This window comes from Rhinoderma darwinii, chromosome 11, assembly GCF_050947455.1.
Source record: "Rhinoderma darwinii isolate aRhiDar2 chromosome 11, aRhiDar2.hap1, whole genome shotgun sequence".
NCBI lineage: Eukaryota > Metazoa > Chordata > Amphibia > Anura > Rhinodermatidae > Rhinoderma > Rhinoderma darwinii.
In genome coordinates, this window is record NC_134697.1 from 54,492,596 (window position 1) to 54,507,839 (window position 15,244).

At 42.5% G+C, this 15,244-nt stretch overlaps 1 protein-coding gene across 3 annotated transcripts in view; it reads left to right on the forward strand.

Moving 5' to 3' along the window:
• The first annotated feature begins 1,003 nt into the window (after nt 1-1,003).
• Nucleotides 1,004-15,244, forward strand: part of P4HA1 (prolyl 4-hydroxylase subunit alpha 1) — a 47,292-nt gene continuing 33,051 nt past the window's right edge. For 2 of the 3 annotated variants that reach the window (XM_075841539.1, XM_075841542.1), the window contains exon 1: nt 1,006-1,212. The gene's annotated coding sequence lies outside the window, so the exon portion shown is untranslated. Of the gene's footprint in view, nt 1,213-15,244 lie in introns of all 3 variants that reach the window. The other variant, XM_075841541.1, reaches the window with a different exon arrangement.

A 15,244-nucleotide genomic window follows, 5' to 3' on the forward strand; every position in this document is an offset into this window, starting at 1 on the left:
AAACTGTGTGAACCCAGTCTTAACGGAACCGATGAACGGAACCCGACGCTGATGTGAACAGGCCCTTATATTGCCAAGATTATAGTGAGTGTAAATAAGGATTTTTATAGAAAATGATTGTCCCCACTATAGCAAAATATCTGATTGTGTAATAAATGTCCCGTCCACATGATCATTCCAATAATTACTTGCTTGGACAGAATGGAACTCTTGAGGTGTATTCCCAGCCATATGGAAATGTTTGACATGAAAATTAAACGTAGCGTCCTTTTATTGTAAAATGTATATCCTCATTATGTTTTAACATTATATTTATATCAGACCGTCAAATCGTGGAAGACCACCAAGCTGCCCACTTTATAGACAAAGTGCCAGAGCCATATTGGTCTTTTTTTAGTGCCCATTGGGTTTTAAGCGTACTTGCCAACTCCCTCGGAATGTACCAGAAAAAGGGGAGATCTCACGAAAGAGCAGGTAAATCTGCTGGGTGCCCCACGTACTGGCAAAAAACTCAGAGGTGACACTCTGTGCATCTGTTCTGAGGTCTGTATTACTTGGGTGGGTCTGTAATTATTTAAGGGGTCCTATATTTAGGGGTCTGGTCTAGGGTATGTATTTACTCAGGCGGTCTGGTGTCTGTATTTGTTTAGGGGGGTCTTAATTAATTTGGGTTGTGATGAAAGGGTCTTATGCACAATTTGTGATTTAAATGCTGTAGTTTTGGGGGAGTGTCCTACATAGATGGGCGGGGCATGAGAAAAAGTTGGTAAATATGATTTTCTGTATAGTGCAGTTGCCCATAGCAACCAATCACCTTGCAGTTCTTTCTAGGGCAGGCTGTAAAATGAAGTGGCTCGGTTAGTTGTCACGTGCTGTTTATTCCCTTTTTCTCCACATGACTTTTCAGCATTCCGTGCATCTCCAGCTCGTCAGCAGCGCATAGGCCGAGGGACTTCGTATATACTCGGAACATTTCGAGAACGAATGAGCTGGCGCATGCGTATTGTGTAGCAAGTTTGCGCCTGCGTTGGTTCTCCGGGCCGGTGTGAGGAGTCTCACGTAGTGAAGATTGAGGGGGGAGCTGGAGAAGAAGCTTCAAGAGAGGGGTGGAGGGGACAGGAGGATATAAAGTACGGGCCGGAGCCTGCGGCTGAGACTCTGGAGAAACCAGCGACTTCATAGTGACTGACCGCAGCGCTGCGACAAGACGAGGTGAGCGCATTCCCTGCTTACTATGGGGGCAATGCTCCCGCTGCAGAGAAGTTTACTTTCTAGTCTGCAGGTGACGTTGAGGAAACTTTGGGAAGTGTCGTTGATGGTCCCACATCTGCTATGTAATACATTAGGGCGAAGGTGCCAAGTTCTGCTCACTAGATCACCCTGTCACTTCTGTGTGTACATTATATATATATATATACTTCATAGATGTAACAATTATGATCAACACAAGAGCCTCCTACAATCGTTACATCGGTGGTACCAATACGATCAGATCCAATCAGATAAAAAAAACTTTTAAAGTCATATATATATTTTATTATTATTATTAATCTCCATTGAGTAGTGATCTGTAAATGTGCAAAATCCTTCACCTTTTGAATTGTAATTTTGGGGCGCTATAAGCCATATAGATCCTCTTTCTGATAAACTATAGTCTATATAGTCCTTTTCTATACCCCCAGTATGGACTGTATCTTTTCTAGTCCTGCAGATGTCCGCTTTTAGGTGGGTGCCTGTTGATTGACCCGTGCAGTGCCAGGCAGCTCCATTCATTGCAGTTGGTTTCTGTACAATGCAGAAGTTGTCTCTGTCTGGTTTTACTTGCATGTTTGATAGAAGAAGCCTTCCCCTATGCCTGCCCAGCGCTTCACTCCTGGCGATACCAGAACTTTCTAGTCTAATCGTTACGTTTCTCTCTTGTGACTTATTTGGAAAAGGGGAAGTTTTCCTAGTTTGGGATGGAAGCAGCAGCTGGATTATAATGCGGCTACAGTCTCCACTACTGCAGTGGGGAAAGCACTGGGGTCTGACTGTGCTGGATGACATTCCCCAGCTGGGGGAGGGGAGCATATATAGATATATACGTGGCAGAGCATTCCACCTTCCTATCCCACTCCGCAATCCCCCTGCTGCTTCCTCTACTTTAAAGTTCCCAGACTTCTGTGAGTCTTGTCAGAAATGATTCAGATTTATTATTTTTTTTTGTTCGTTATTTGTGATCTGTTCTAAATTCTGTATTGTAAATAATTTGTAATACTTTTAACATCCTAGATTGAATATTCTCCTTATTCCTTTATACAATTTGTTTTTTTTTTAAATCTGACTCTATGGATTGCGTTTATATATGTATTTTAAGACTATTTTTCCATTAAATTATTGACTTGTCCTTTATTATATAATTTTTTGGCTGAATGGCTGTAACAACTGCCTTCCAAAACCTGCACATCTGTAAAACTCTTGATTCACCATATTCCAAATCTTCAGTGAACGCCCCCCACCCCCTAAGAAGGGGTGGGATAAAGCACTGTGACTCCCCAAGAGTACGTGACTTCTGTAATTCCAGTAATGGTCAGCCTGCTTGTGATGAATGGTATGTGGTGGGGTGGGATTTAAGTTTGATTTATTGTCTGGATGCAATAAACTAAATAAATATAAAAGTAAATGTGTAATTTAATAACATTTTTGAACTGGGTGAAAATAAGAATCTGAATATTTATTTTTTTAATGTCAACTACTTTTTAACCTTGTGGGTATATTTCTGGTTTACATGGATGTGTAAGTGATGTTCCAGATGTTCAGTGCTGAGGTGGCTGACACTGCAGCAACCACGCTCCTCCTCCTCGTCCGTGCACCTTCCTCATCCTACCCATCTCCTCCAGGATCTTTCAGGCAGCGTTGGATGAATATTTGAGAAACACTGAGTTTATAGTATGTTGCAATTCTGTTGTTGAGTCATACAAGGACGGTGGTGCTACAAGATAATATTTCAGAGTGCTACCGATTGGGCACCCCTGATGTGCTGATGCCGGTTTATTTGCAGGGCCATTAGAAAAAAAACAAACCTGTAAATACAGTAATCTAGATGGATTCAACACATCCTCCGATAGAGACATGTTGGGGAGGGGTGCCCGAGACACTGCCAGATGTGTCTTATCACTGTTCCATGTTTACACTAACATCTGTGTCGGGGAACAGTTGGGAGGCCCCATGCATATTTGGTTGTTGGGTCTGCCATCATTTATCTAATGTGCCATGACCCCGACAATCGTCAGAATGAAGAAGCGGCAGCGCTTAGGCTTCATTCCCATCTGCGTTGGAGTCCCATTCTGACGTTCCGTCTGAGCTTTCTATCAGAACGGGACCCTGAACAGACGCAAACGGACACAGACGGAAATTGATTTTCAATGGTGACGGATCCGGTGCCCATGGTTTCTGTTTGTCTCTGTGGTGCACCGGACCCATAGTTTTGCCGGAAGCAATAGCGTAGTCGACTATGCTATTACTTCCGGCAAAACTTCTGGCAGACCATGTAAAGTTAGAGTGGGGTCGCCAAGTGCTGATTCTCATAGTGCATAAAAGTCACCAACGCTCCGCTGACTCAATAACTGCAGAGTTACAAACCTCCTCTGGCATTAACATCCGTACAAAAACTGTGCGTCGGAAGCTTTCCATGGCCGAGCAGCATCATACAAGCCGTACAATGCCAAGCGTTAGATGTAGTGGTGTAAAGCACAACGCCACTGGACTCTGCAGCTTTTCTAGCTGGCAGTCTGATGGACGGGTCTGGGTTTGGTGAATGCCAGGAGAACGTTACCTGCCTGACAGCATTGTGCCAACTGTAAAGTTTGGTGGAGGAGAGATAATGCTATGGGGTTGTTTTTTAGGGGTTGGCCTAGGCCCCCCTTAGTAAAGGGAAATCTTAATGCTTCAGTATACCAAGACATTTTGGATATTTGTATCTTTTCAACTTTGTGGGAACAGTTTGGGGTTCGGCCCTTTCCTGTTCCTTTCATGACTGACCCAGTGCACGAAGCAAGGTCCATAAAGACATGGTGGGGTGCGTTTGTTCTGGAACTACTTGACTGGCCCACTAAACCAAAATCAGTGACTGACCGCACAAATGCTCTTCTAGACGAATAAGCAAAAATTCCCCAGACACGATACAAAATCTTGTAGAAAGTCTTCCCTGAAGAGTGGAAGTTGTTTTAGCTGCAAAGGGCGGCCCAACTCCATATTAATGGCTATGAATTTAGCATGGGATGTCGGTGTGTAGGTGTGATGTTCAAGTGTCCCAATACTTTTGTCCATATAGTGTATCTGCGGCAGTTAACCTGCCGTGTCGAAATTTTCCAGTCGTTATCGTTCACCAAACCGTACCAAGCCACATGTTAAGGCAGAGATCGATCAGCAATTTTTTGCTTGGACTTCAGACATATGTTTTTTAGAACAACCATCACAAACCAACCGTAATCATGTCATTCCGAAAACTGCCGTCTTAAATGCCTAATTTATGGCCAGCTTTAGTCAAAAATATCCTATTTTTATCAGTTTTAGGAGTGGAATGACACATGCAAGTTTTTCATGAATTTTTATTTAGCCAAACATAGAACTGGACTAAAAAAGGTCAAGTATAAAGGAAATTACTCTGTTCCCTTGTTTTTGTTTTTTTTTGTATCCACTCTTATGTTTGCCTGTGATTTTAGCCGATATAAGAAAGCAAAAAAAGCGCAATAAAGTTGTGGCAGCTCTGAAATACAAGACTCAATTCTCCATAGTAGAGCAGGACATCTATAGTTTTTTTATTTTAATACTTGGATTGCTGCAAACCTGTCTGTAAACGTGTAGCCTTGAGAGGGTTAAATGACATTGGCCCATTGTGGAGTCTCCACCACTAGATTATAGCTTTATAATAAACCATGTGCTGACCTGACGCTTTCCTGTTTATTGCCTTTTTACTTCATCTTTCAGGTTATATGTTAGATTAGGTGATGTTTATAGTAGGAATTCAGAAACCTGCTCTTTACTTGTTTTCATCCATCGCCTCCATTGATTTTATATGTAGCTGTAAAACATGTCAGAGTCTAGAGAGTTAAATGTCTGAATAGTGGGAGTTGTGGCTCCCCAAGGATCCGGCATTCCACAGACGCCTGGAGTAAAAGTCAATTGCAATGTAGCGGTGTGAAGCTCAGTGCCATGTTCTCCTCTTCATGGATCCTTATTTGCTGGACAAGTAGCCATTTGTTCCTTGAAGCGAGACAGCAGTAATTGTATCCTGTCTACTAGACTTTTCCTATAGAGGTTCTTATATACGTGTGTGACATTCTTTCTGCCATTTCGGTTGTACTACATTAGTGGATTAGTTTGCTTGTTTAGTTTTTAACTTTTTTATTTTTTTTATTTATTACATTGTGCCTTTTGGTTTTCAGGAATATTATGTAGGGTTGATACTGGGCTGTAACTGACAGGAAGTGTTCAACTCTCCTACAGTGCCACCACTGGGGTAATGAAGCATTACATGCTACTGAAGTCATTTGTTTGTGGAACTCATGGACGTGCCGGATTCTGGGAGAGCTCTTTGTGGCTGCTCCTCGCTATGGCTAATTGATGAAGGTTACTAATAAAGGACTCCTCTATTAACTCACAATGTCTTAATAGTGTCTGAAAATGTGTTTTCTTATTCAGACAACCCCTTTAACCCCTTAGTGACCACCAATACGCCTTTTCACGTGAGTCACTAATGGGCTTTAGGCTAGGCTGACTCCTTTTCATGTCAGCCTAGTCTAAGTCCTGCACGGGTCTCCCGTGCAGGCAGGAGCCGGGGCTCTGCTGTCTGATGACAGCTGAGCTCCTGCTCCAACGCCCGCGATCGAAGTTTACTTCGATCGCGGCCGTTTAACCCGTTAAATGCCGCCGTCAATAGCGACCGCGGCATTTAACTTTGTTTACAAAGGGAGTGCGCTCCCTCTGTCACCCATCGGCGGCCCGCGAATGCAATCGCGGGTCTCCGATGGGGTGTCATGGCAGCCGGGGGCTTGATAAAAGCCCCCAGGTCTGCCCTGGACATATGCCTGTTAGGACGCGCCGGAGGCACGTCCTAACAGATTGCCTGTCAGATTTACACTGACAGGCAATAATGCTCTGGTATACGAAGTATACCAGAGCATTATAGCAGCGATCGGAACATCGCACAGTAAAGTCCCCTAGTGGGACTAATAAAATAAGTCATCAAAGTGAAATGAAGATTATTACTAAAAAGTACAGTAAAAAAAGGTGAACACCGTAAAAAAAAAACGCAAAAAACCATGGCGAAATTGCAATTTTTTTCCATTGCCCCCCAAAAAAGTCATAATAAAAATGAATCAATAAGTCCCATGCACCCCAAAACAGTACCATTCAAAACTACGTCTTGTCCCGCAGAAAACAAGCCCAAAAAATCACTACATTGATGGAAAAATAAAAAAATTACAGCTCTTGCAAAGCGATGATGCAAAAACAAATAATTTTAGTTCAAAAGTGTTTTTATTGTGCAAAAGTCGTAAAACATAAAAAAACCTCCTACATATGTGGTATCGCCGTAATCGTACCGACCCATAGAATAAAGGTAACATGTTAATTACGTTGCACAGTGAGCGGCATCAATTTAAAAACGCATAGAACAATGGCGGAATTTCAGGTTTTTGTTATAATCCCCCCCAAAAAGGTTAATAAAAGTTAATATAAAAATTATATGTACCCAAAAATGGTGCTATTAAAAAGCACAACTAATCCTGCAAAAAACAAGTCCTCATACAGCTATGTAGACGAAAAAATAAAAACGTTATAGCTCTTTGAATGCGACTATAGAAAAACGAATAAAATAGCTTGGTCATTAAAGGGAATGTGTTGCCAGAAAAACATGTTTTTTTTAAAAAAATTAAACATTTAGTGTGTGGGTGATTTAAACATTGTTCAAATTTTTTTTATTTTTTTGCACGAGTCCAGGAAATATTATAAATTATTTCTAATTTATAATACTACCCATTTTTGGTCACTAGATGGAGCTGTTCCCAAAATTGCAGCATTGCAACATTGGGTTAAAAGCCCTCGCTCTAGTGAGCTCTCAGCATCCCCCCCTCCTTTATCCTGGCTAGTGCCGGGATAAACGAGGGGTTTGAACGGTGTAACCTCCTACACTGTGTGTCGCCATTTTTTGAGCTAACCCACAGTGTAGTAGGTTTACATACAGTAGTAAACACGAACATACATTGAAATCTCTTACCTGCTCCTGCCGCCGCGGCTCCCTCCGGCCCGTCCGCTCCGTTTGCTGCCGCTGGTGCAAGTGCACAAATCCGGAAGCCGCGACCGGAAGTAGTAATATTACTGTCCGGCCGCGACTTCCGGTCCACAGGAAAATGGCGCCGGACGGCGCCAATTTCGAATAGGACTGTGTGGGAGCGGCGCATGCGCAGTTCCCACACAGACGCCGTACACTGCAGTCAATGGGACGGGAGCCGTTCGCAGTCCCTATGGGACTGTGGCTGCCGTATTCCATGTCTGTATGTGTCGTTAATCGACACACACAGAAATGGAACAAAAAATGGCAGCCCCCATAGGGAAGAAAAAGTGTAAAAATAAGAAAAAGTAAAACACAAACACACAAATGAATATAAACGTTTTTAATAAAGCACTAACATCTTTAACATATAAAAAAATAATTTGTGATGACACTGTTCCTTTAAGGCCTAAAATGGGCTGGTCACTAAGGGGTTAAGAGGAGTCTGTTGACAGATTGGCTACCTGACTAGAGATTTGTACAGCCCTATCTATTTATAGTTGGACCAAGTCAAAGTGGCTCAATCAAGAGGGACTAGCTTTCTTTACATGCAGGCTCCCATGGTCGAGAGTTTGGGGGGCTGGGGCACATTTAGCTATTTTTTATTTTATTAGGGGAAATTCCCTAGTGGTTCGAGACATTAATCTCCAGAGCAGTAACGCTCTTATAACAACAATTCACCTTAATGGAGCGTAAATGTTCACGTCTGGCCTCCTTTCCTGACCCCCCCTTGTTTTTGGGAAGAGGACTTCCACCAATCATACTTATGTCATGTCGGATTCCTATCCCAGTATTAGCACCAACATGGTTTCCCCTACCATGTCCCAACTACTGTGGGAAACCTAAGGCCAGGATCTCACATACAGTTTTAATGTTGTTTTTAGATCTGTTGTTTTTGAGCCAAAGCAATCAGTGGATCCGAAAGGAAGGAAAGGTATAGAGAAAAGACTGATGCATCTCCTTTCTTTTGTGTCCACTGTTTGATTAAAAAAACCGAAGCCAAAACTTCATGTGTGATCCTGGCCTTGCACTTTTTTTAATGCAGCGTTTTAAAAATCCTTGTTAAACGCCATGAATTTCAAGCAGTGGAATTTTTTATTTTGTAACATTTTTAATATGTGCCACTGACCACAAAACACCACAAACCAAGACTCTTTGTCTCATGTTTTATTATAGATTTTAAAGTAACATCTGATCGCAGTGTTTTTTACAACAACAAAAAAAGCAGTGAAAAACGCAGCAAAACGCTGTGTATGAATCCAGCCAAATAGGAAGTTCATCTGGTAGTAAGAATGTAGATGGACGGACAACCTAACTGCAAGTTTCATCCAGACAGGCATGTTTTTATTTCAATGACGTGCAGCTTAAACGCTTACAACACCCCAATGCACATGGCTGGATTAACAGTCCATAAGAAGATCATTCATCCCAGCGTAACTTATGGATGCATGCCATTTCATTTACATATGCTTTACTTGCAATGCATTTTTTCAAAATAGAAAAGAATTTGAGGACTTCCTATTGAACTTATTCATTAGGTCCCCTTTAGACCAAGCTTGTGTGGCAGGACCTGAAGGAGTTCGGGCAGCTTCCCAACCGACGGTGCGAAACAGTGTATTTCCAAGCTCTTTTGGAGTCCAGTATGGTGGCTTCTATATCAAACTGTTGGCATGTATTGCTGATATACCTTGAACACTTCAACTCATTGTATATTTCAGGGCACAATAAAACCGGATAACAGAACAAAAGATGGACTTTAGTGTTACAAATAAGCTAAGAAGCAGTACTCCATGTCAAGCAGCAGCTGCAAAAGCAAATAATATTTTAGGGTTTTTGAAACCAGAAGTAAAATCCTGTAATTCCATGTAATATTAGCCCTCTATAAATACCTTGTAATACCACTTCTCCAATATGGGTTCCGTTTTGGGTTCCACATTGAAAAAAAGATTTAGGAGGGCTGGAGAGGGTTCAAAGGTGTCAGACTAGATTAGTAGATGGGATGAGAGGCTAGAAAAGTCTGGCTTGTTCAGCTTGGAAAAAAGGCGCCTTAGAGGTGGCTCATTTACATGTATAAATAGGTGTGTGGTCCATACAAAGAACTAGGAATGCCCTTCGCCAAGAGGTAGTAATGGCAGATTCTATGTCCTCATTTATAAAAGGGACGAGATGTTTGATTAATGACGAATGGTATTGAGGGTTATAACTAATCTAGAAATGAAAGACGTGTAATTGATTGAGAAAGCTTGAACCTGATGGACCTAAATCTTTTTTCCCACCTATGTAACAATGACCTGCGGAAGAAGACGGCGTGAGTCTCCCTGTATGAGGTTTTATTTGATTTATTAACTGAGAAGATCTACAATCATTCTTTCCTTGTAATGGCTTTCAAATCTTGCCACGTGCTTGGCGTCGGTCAGAAGATTGAGTCTTTTCCCCCCTTATGCACATAATGACTACTGTAGTCGGTGTGTAAGGCCTCATGCACACGACCGTATTTTTGCCCACCCGTAAATACTGGCGTAAATACGGGTCCTTGGTCACACGTATTCGACCCGTATTGCACCAGTATTTACGGACCCGTGCCCGTAAATATGGGTCCGGTGTCACCAGTATTCCCCCCGTATTTATGGGCACGTTTTTGGCTGCAAAATTGCACTGCACTAATCGGCAGCCCTTCTCTCTATCACTGCCGATCGTTTAACTCTTTCAGCACCCTGGACAGTGACTATTTGCTGACGTCACCTAGCAACGCTCCCGTAATTACGGGTGCACACACGTAGTCACCCGTAATTATGGGAGCCCCATACACTTCTATGGGCTGCCCGTGCCGTAATTACGGCCTTAAATAGGTTCTATCTTTTTCAACGGCATGGGCACCTTCCCGTAAGCATACGGGGAGGTACCCGTGGCCAATAGAAGTCTATGGGTCCGTGATTACGGGAGTTTTTACGGTCGTGTGCATGGGGCCTTAGGCATTTTTTTTTCCCCACGTAGATCCAAATGTCTGAAGACCTCAGATCACCATTGATCTCTAGATTGAACAAGCCCTGTAGATCCCTCTGGCCTTGTTTGTAGATTTGGCTTAATGAAAACCTGATACAGCATTCTAAGCAGAGTTTTATCTAAATCAAAGACCATGCGCTTAGATTGTTGTCAGACTTTGACTAAGATATTTTAGATGATCCTGCTGGAAATGCCTCTTCCCTGTAAGCAGTGAACCATATCTGACAATGTATGAATCCAGCCAAGCATTTACTGACTTGTCGTTATATATCACCGTGCATCTGCGGTTACTATTGTTCCGATTGCAACAACCTGTATCCTGACGGAGGTCACATCGGATGGTAGCGTGCATAGTGCTGTTAGGATGCCTAGTTTTATTTTCTCATTATTTGCAAATGTGTTTTTAAGGCTTCGTTCACATCTGCGTCAGGGCTCTATTCTGACGTTCCTTCGGAGCTTTCCGTCGAAATGGAGCCCTGACTGACACAAACGAAAAACATAGGTTTTCGTTTCCATCACCATTGATTTCAATGGTGACGGATCCAGTGCCAATGGTTTCCGTTTGTCTCCGTTGTTTTGACAGAATCAATAGCGTAGTCGACTTATTTAAGTAAATAAATGTATTTTTTATTTTAGTATTTGTCGGGTATGCACAGGCATGAGGGCCAATCTGGACATATCTACAGCTCCAGATGAAATTATTTTGTAAAGCCTTCCATCATAGTAGCAAACAAACTTCAACATTCCTAAATATTTGGAAAGCCTGACATTTTTAAGGCAGAAAAATGTGATCAAATGAAAAGCTTGGTGAGTTTCCAAATTTATGAGCAGAGGATTTTGGCAGAAAGGTTTATTAAAAATATGTACTACAAGGAGCATTCCAAGAAAACAGGCAGCTTCTTAACATTATCATAATTCTCATTAAAGTGCACCCTGTTGTGTGACCTTGGGGATTGAATATTCCAGAATGACCTATAGTACAGTATATTGGTATTTCTGACACTCTGCTGGAAAAAGCATTAGCCAACATTGTGGACCAGCGTTGGACAACCTGTTACATTATTAGAGCTTTACATGTGTCCCTTGACTCCATCTGCGGGCTATGTGTCTTGTTTCCTCTGTACGCAACAAAAAAGTGTCTGTGCATTCTTGGCCTCTCGATTTGTATTCAGAAGCACACGTGACCATGCACAGCTCTTTTGGAAAGTTTTTGTATTTCGTAGTGGAGCGTGATTAAGTAATGTGGCCGCTTTATTCCAAAAAATGTACAGTTAGTCTGACTCGCCACAAATAAAATCCATATGACAAACTCGTATAATAGGAAAATCTGTTTACTAGTGCTGTGCCAATGATGCCCACAACAACACTAATTCAGAAGCTACATAGTTAGGCCTCATGCACACGACCGTATTTTTTCCCACCCGTAAATACTGGCGTAAATACGGGTCCGGTGTCACACGTATTCGACCCGTTTTGCACCAGTATTTACGAACCCGTGCCCGTAAATATGGGTCCGGTGTCACCCGTATTCCACCCGTATTTACGGGCACGTTTTTGGCAGCAAAATAGCACTGCACTAATCGGCAGCCCCTTCTCTCTATCAGTGCAGGATAGAGAGAAGGGACAGCCCTTTCTGTAATAAAAGTTAAAGAAATTCATACTTACCGGCCGTTGTCTTGGTGACGCGTCCCTGTCTTCACATCCAGCCCGACATCCCTGGATGACGCGGCAGTCCATGTGACCGCTGCAGTCTGGGATTGACCTGTGATTGGCTGCAGCGGTCACATGGCCTGAAACGTCATCCAGGACGTCGGGCCGGATGTCGAGAGGGACGCGTCACCAAGGCAACGGGCGGGAGACCGGACTGGAGGAAGCAGGAAGTTCTCGGTAAGTATGAACGTCTTTTTATTTTTTACAGGTTTATTATGATCGGTAGTCACTGTCCAGGGTGCTGAAAGAGTTACTGCCGATCAGTTAACTCTTTCAGCTCCCTGGACAGTGACTATTTACTGACGTCGCTTAGCAACGCTGCCGTAATGACGGGTGCACACATGTAGCCATCCGTCATTACGAGAGCTCCATAGACTTCTATGGACTGTCCGTGCCGTTATTACGGCCTGAAATAGGACATGTTCTATCTTTTTCAACGGCACGGGCACCTTCCCGTGAGAAAACGGGAAGGCACCCGTCGCCAATAGAAGTCTATGAGCCCGTTATTACGGGTCGTAATTACGACCCGTAATAACGGGAGTTTTTACGGTCGTGTGCAGTATGTTACATAGTTAGTATGGTTAAAAAAAAAAGACCTATGTCCATCAAGTTCAACCAAGGGATGGGAAAAAGGGAAGGTATGAAACAAAAATTCTGCACATTCATATGAGTTGATATTGTATTATCGTTCTAGGAAATTATCTAAGCCTTTTTTAACCTCTTCAGGACCAGGACCGTTTAGCCATTTTTAGCACGCGTTAGTCAAACGGCTATAACTTTTATTTGTTGGGCTAGCGACATGATTTTTGCGATGTTTTTTCCGTAGACAATGCAGGTTTAATTTTTTATTACTTTTATACACACCCTTTTTGCCATTTTAGAATTTTTTGACTTGAAGTTCGAAAATAATAGTCCAAAAATAGCTTTTTTTACATTTTAGCCATTTTTTCTGGTAATAACCTAGTTTTACCCTAAAATAGACCTTTTATTTGTGATTGTCCTTGTATACCGTAAATTGTAAAATATTATGTGTCTATTTTAGGGTAATTGGCTCAGCGCTAGCGTTACGACAATGATTGGCGGGGGGGAAACGTTTTTTTTGGGGTGGGTATTTTATGGATTTTTTTTTTGCACTTTATTTTACTTTTATTTTATTATTATTATTATGGTCTGTCCCTCCAAAGGTCAGAAAAGACCTTTGTGGGACTTTATATTTTCCTACCTATTTTACACCATGTTTTTCCACTGTAATTGGGGAAATCAGCCCTCTTATAGTACTATTGTCACTAAGGACTTATTCACACGAACATGTTTAGCGTCCATGATACGCGCGTGAAAATCACGCACGTCGCACGGACCTATGTTAGTCAATGGGGCTGTTCAGACATTCCGTGATTTTCACGCAGTGTGTCCCCGATGCGTAAAACTCACGACATGTCCTATACTTGGCCGTTTTTCGCGCATCACGCACCCATTGAAGTCAATGGGTGCGTGAAAATCACACGCAGCACACGGAAGCACTTTTATGTGTCGCGCGTGATTCGCGCAACAGTAGATAAAGAAATAAAGGAAAAAATAAAAGCACTTCCTTCATTTATTTTTCTAAACCTCAAAATCGCGTGTCATAAGGATGACACAGGGGACTGCAACGCACAAAAAACGCAGTGTTTTTGCGCGTGCAAAACGCACACGTTCGTGTGAATAAGGCCTAATAGTGCTATGCTGGTTCTAGTAAGACCCAGCAGCAGTCTGCCACTAACGGCACCCGGCGATCAGGTGACCAGTCACCTGATCACCGGGACCAATAGAGGCCGCTGCCTCATTGAGAGCTGTGTAGAAGAGATCAGAGAAGATAGAAGCAGCTTTCTATCTTCCCCTCAGGGTGCCCGACAGTCACTGACTGCCGGAGACCCGACATTCAGCTGCCCGATCGCTTGGGCAGCAAGCTAAAACCTGCGCCGTAAATGGTCTATGGCGTAGGTTTTAAGGACCCCGACTGCCGGCCGTAAATGCACAGCCAGCGGTCGGAAACCAGATAAAGCCATCTGTGACCAGCTCTTGCGGTCGGCTAGTCCACAGATTCACTGTTAAGAAGGCTTGTCACCTCTCGAGATTGAACCTTTTTTTCTCCAGATGGAGGGAGTCCCCCCTTGTCTTTTGAGGGGGTTTTACATAAAAAAGAGGATTTCACTATATTTTTTGTATGGGCCATTCATATATTTATATAAGTTGATCATGTCCCCCCCTTAGTCGTCTCTTTTCAAGGCTAAATAGGTTTAATTTTTTAAATCTTTCCTCATAACTTAGATTCTCCATGCCCCTTATTAGCTTCATTGCTCTTCTTTGTATTTTTTCCAACTCCAGGGCATCCTTTCTATGAACTGGAGCCCAGAACTGAACTGCATATTCTAGATGAGGCCTCACTAATGCTTTGTAAAGTGGCATTATTACATCCCTGTCCCGCGAGTCCATGCCTCTTTTAATACACGACAATATCCTGCTGGCCTTTGAAGCAGCTGATTGACGCTGCATGCTGTTATTTAGTTTATGATTTACAAGTACACCCAAATCCTTCTCAACAAGTGACTCCCCCAGTGTAGCTCCCCCTAGGACATATGATGCATGCAGGTTGTTCGTACCCAGATGCATAACTTTACATTTATTTACGTAAAACCTCATTTGCCAAGTGGATTCCAAAACACTCAGTGCGTCCAAATCAGCTTGCAATTTACGAACATCTTCCATAGACTGAACATTACTACACAGCATAGTGTCGTCTGCAAAAATAGAAATAGTGCTATTAATCCCATCCTCTATATATAATTAATCAATAAGTTGAATAGTAGTGGTCCCAGCACTGAACCCTGGGGTACACCACTTATTACCGGGGACCATTCAGAGTAGGAATCATTGACCACAACTCTCTGGATACGGTCCTTGAGCCAATGCTCAATCCAATTACAAACTAGACTTTCTAATCCTATAGTCCTTCATTTACCCATTAGACGTCTATGGGGGACAGTGTCAAATGCCTTTGCAAAGTCCAAAAACACCAAATCCACAGCGGCCCCTCCGTCTAGGCTCTTTTGCATTTATATACTTGAAGAATTGTTGGGGATTTGTTTTGCTATCTTTAGCCACCTGCCTTTTAATTTTGTATTTTTGCAGATTTTATTAAGTTCTTTGTAATTTACAAAGGCTACAGCTATATCCTCAGGT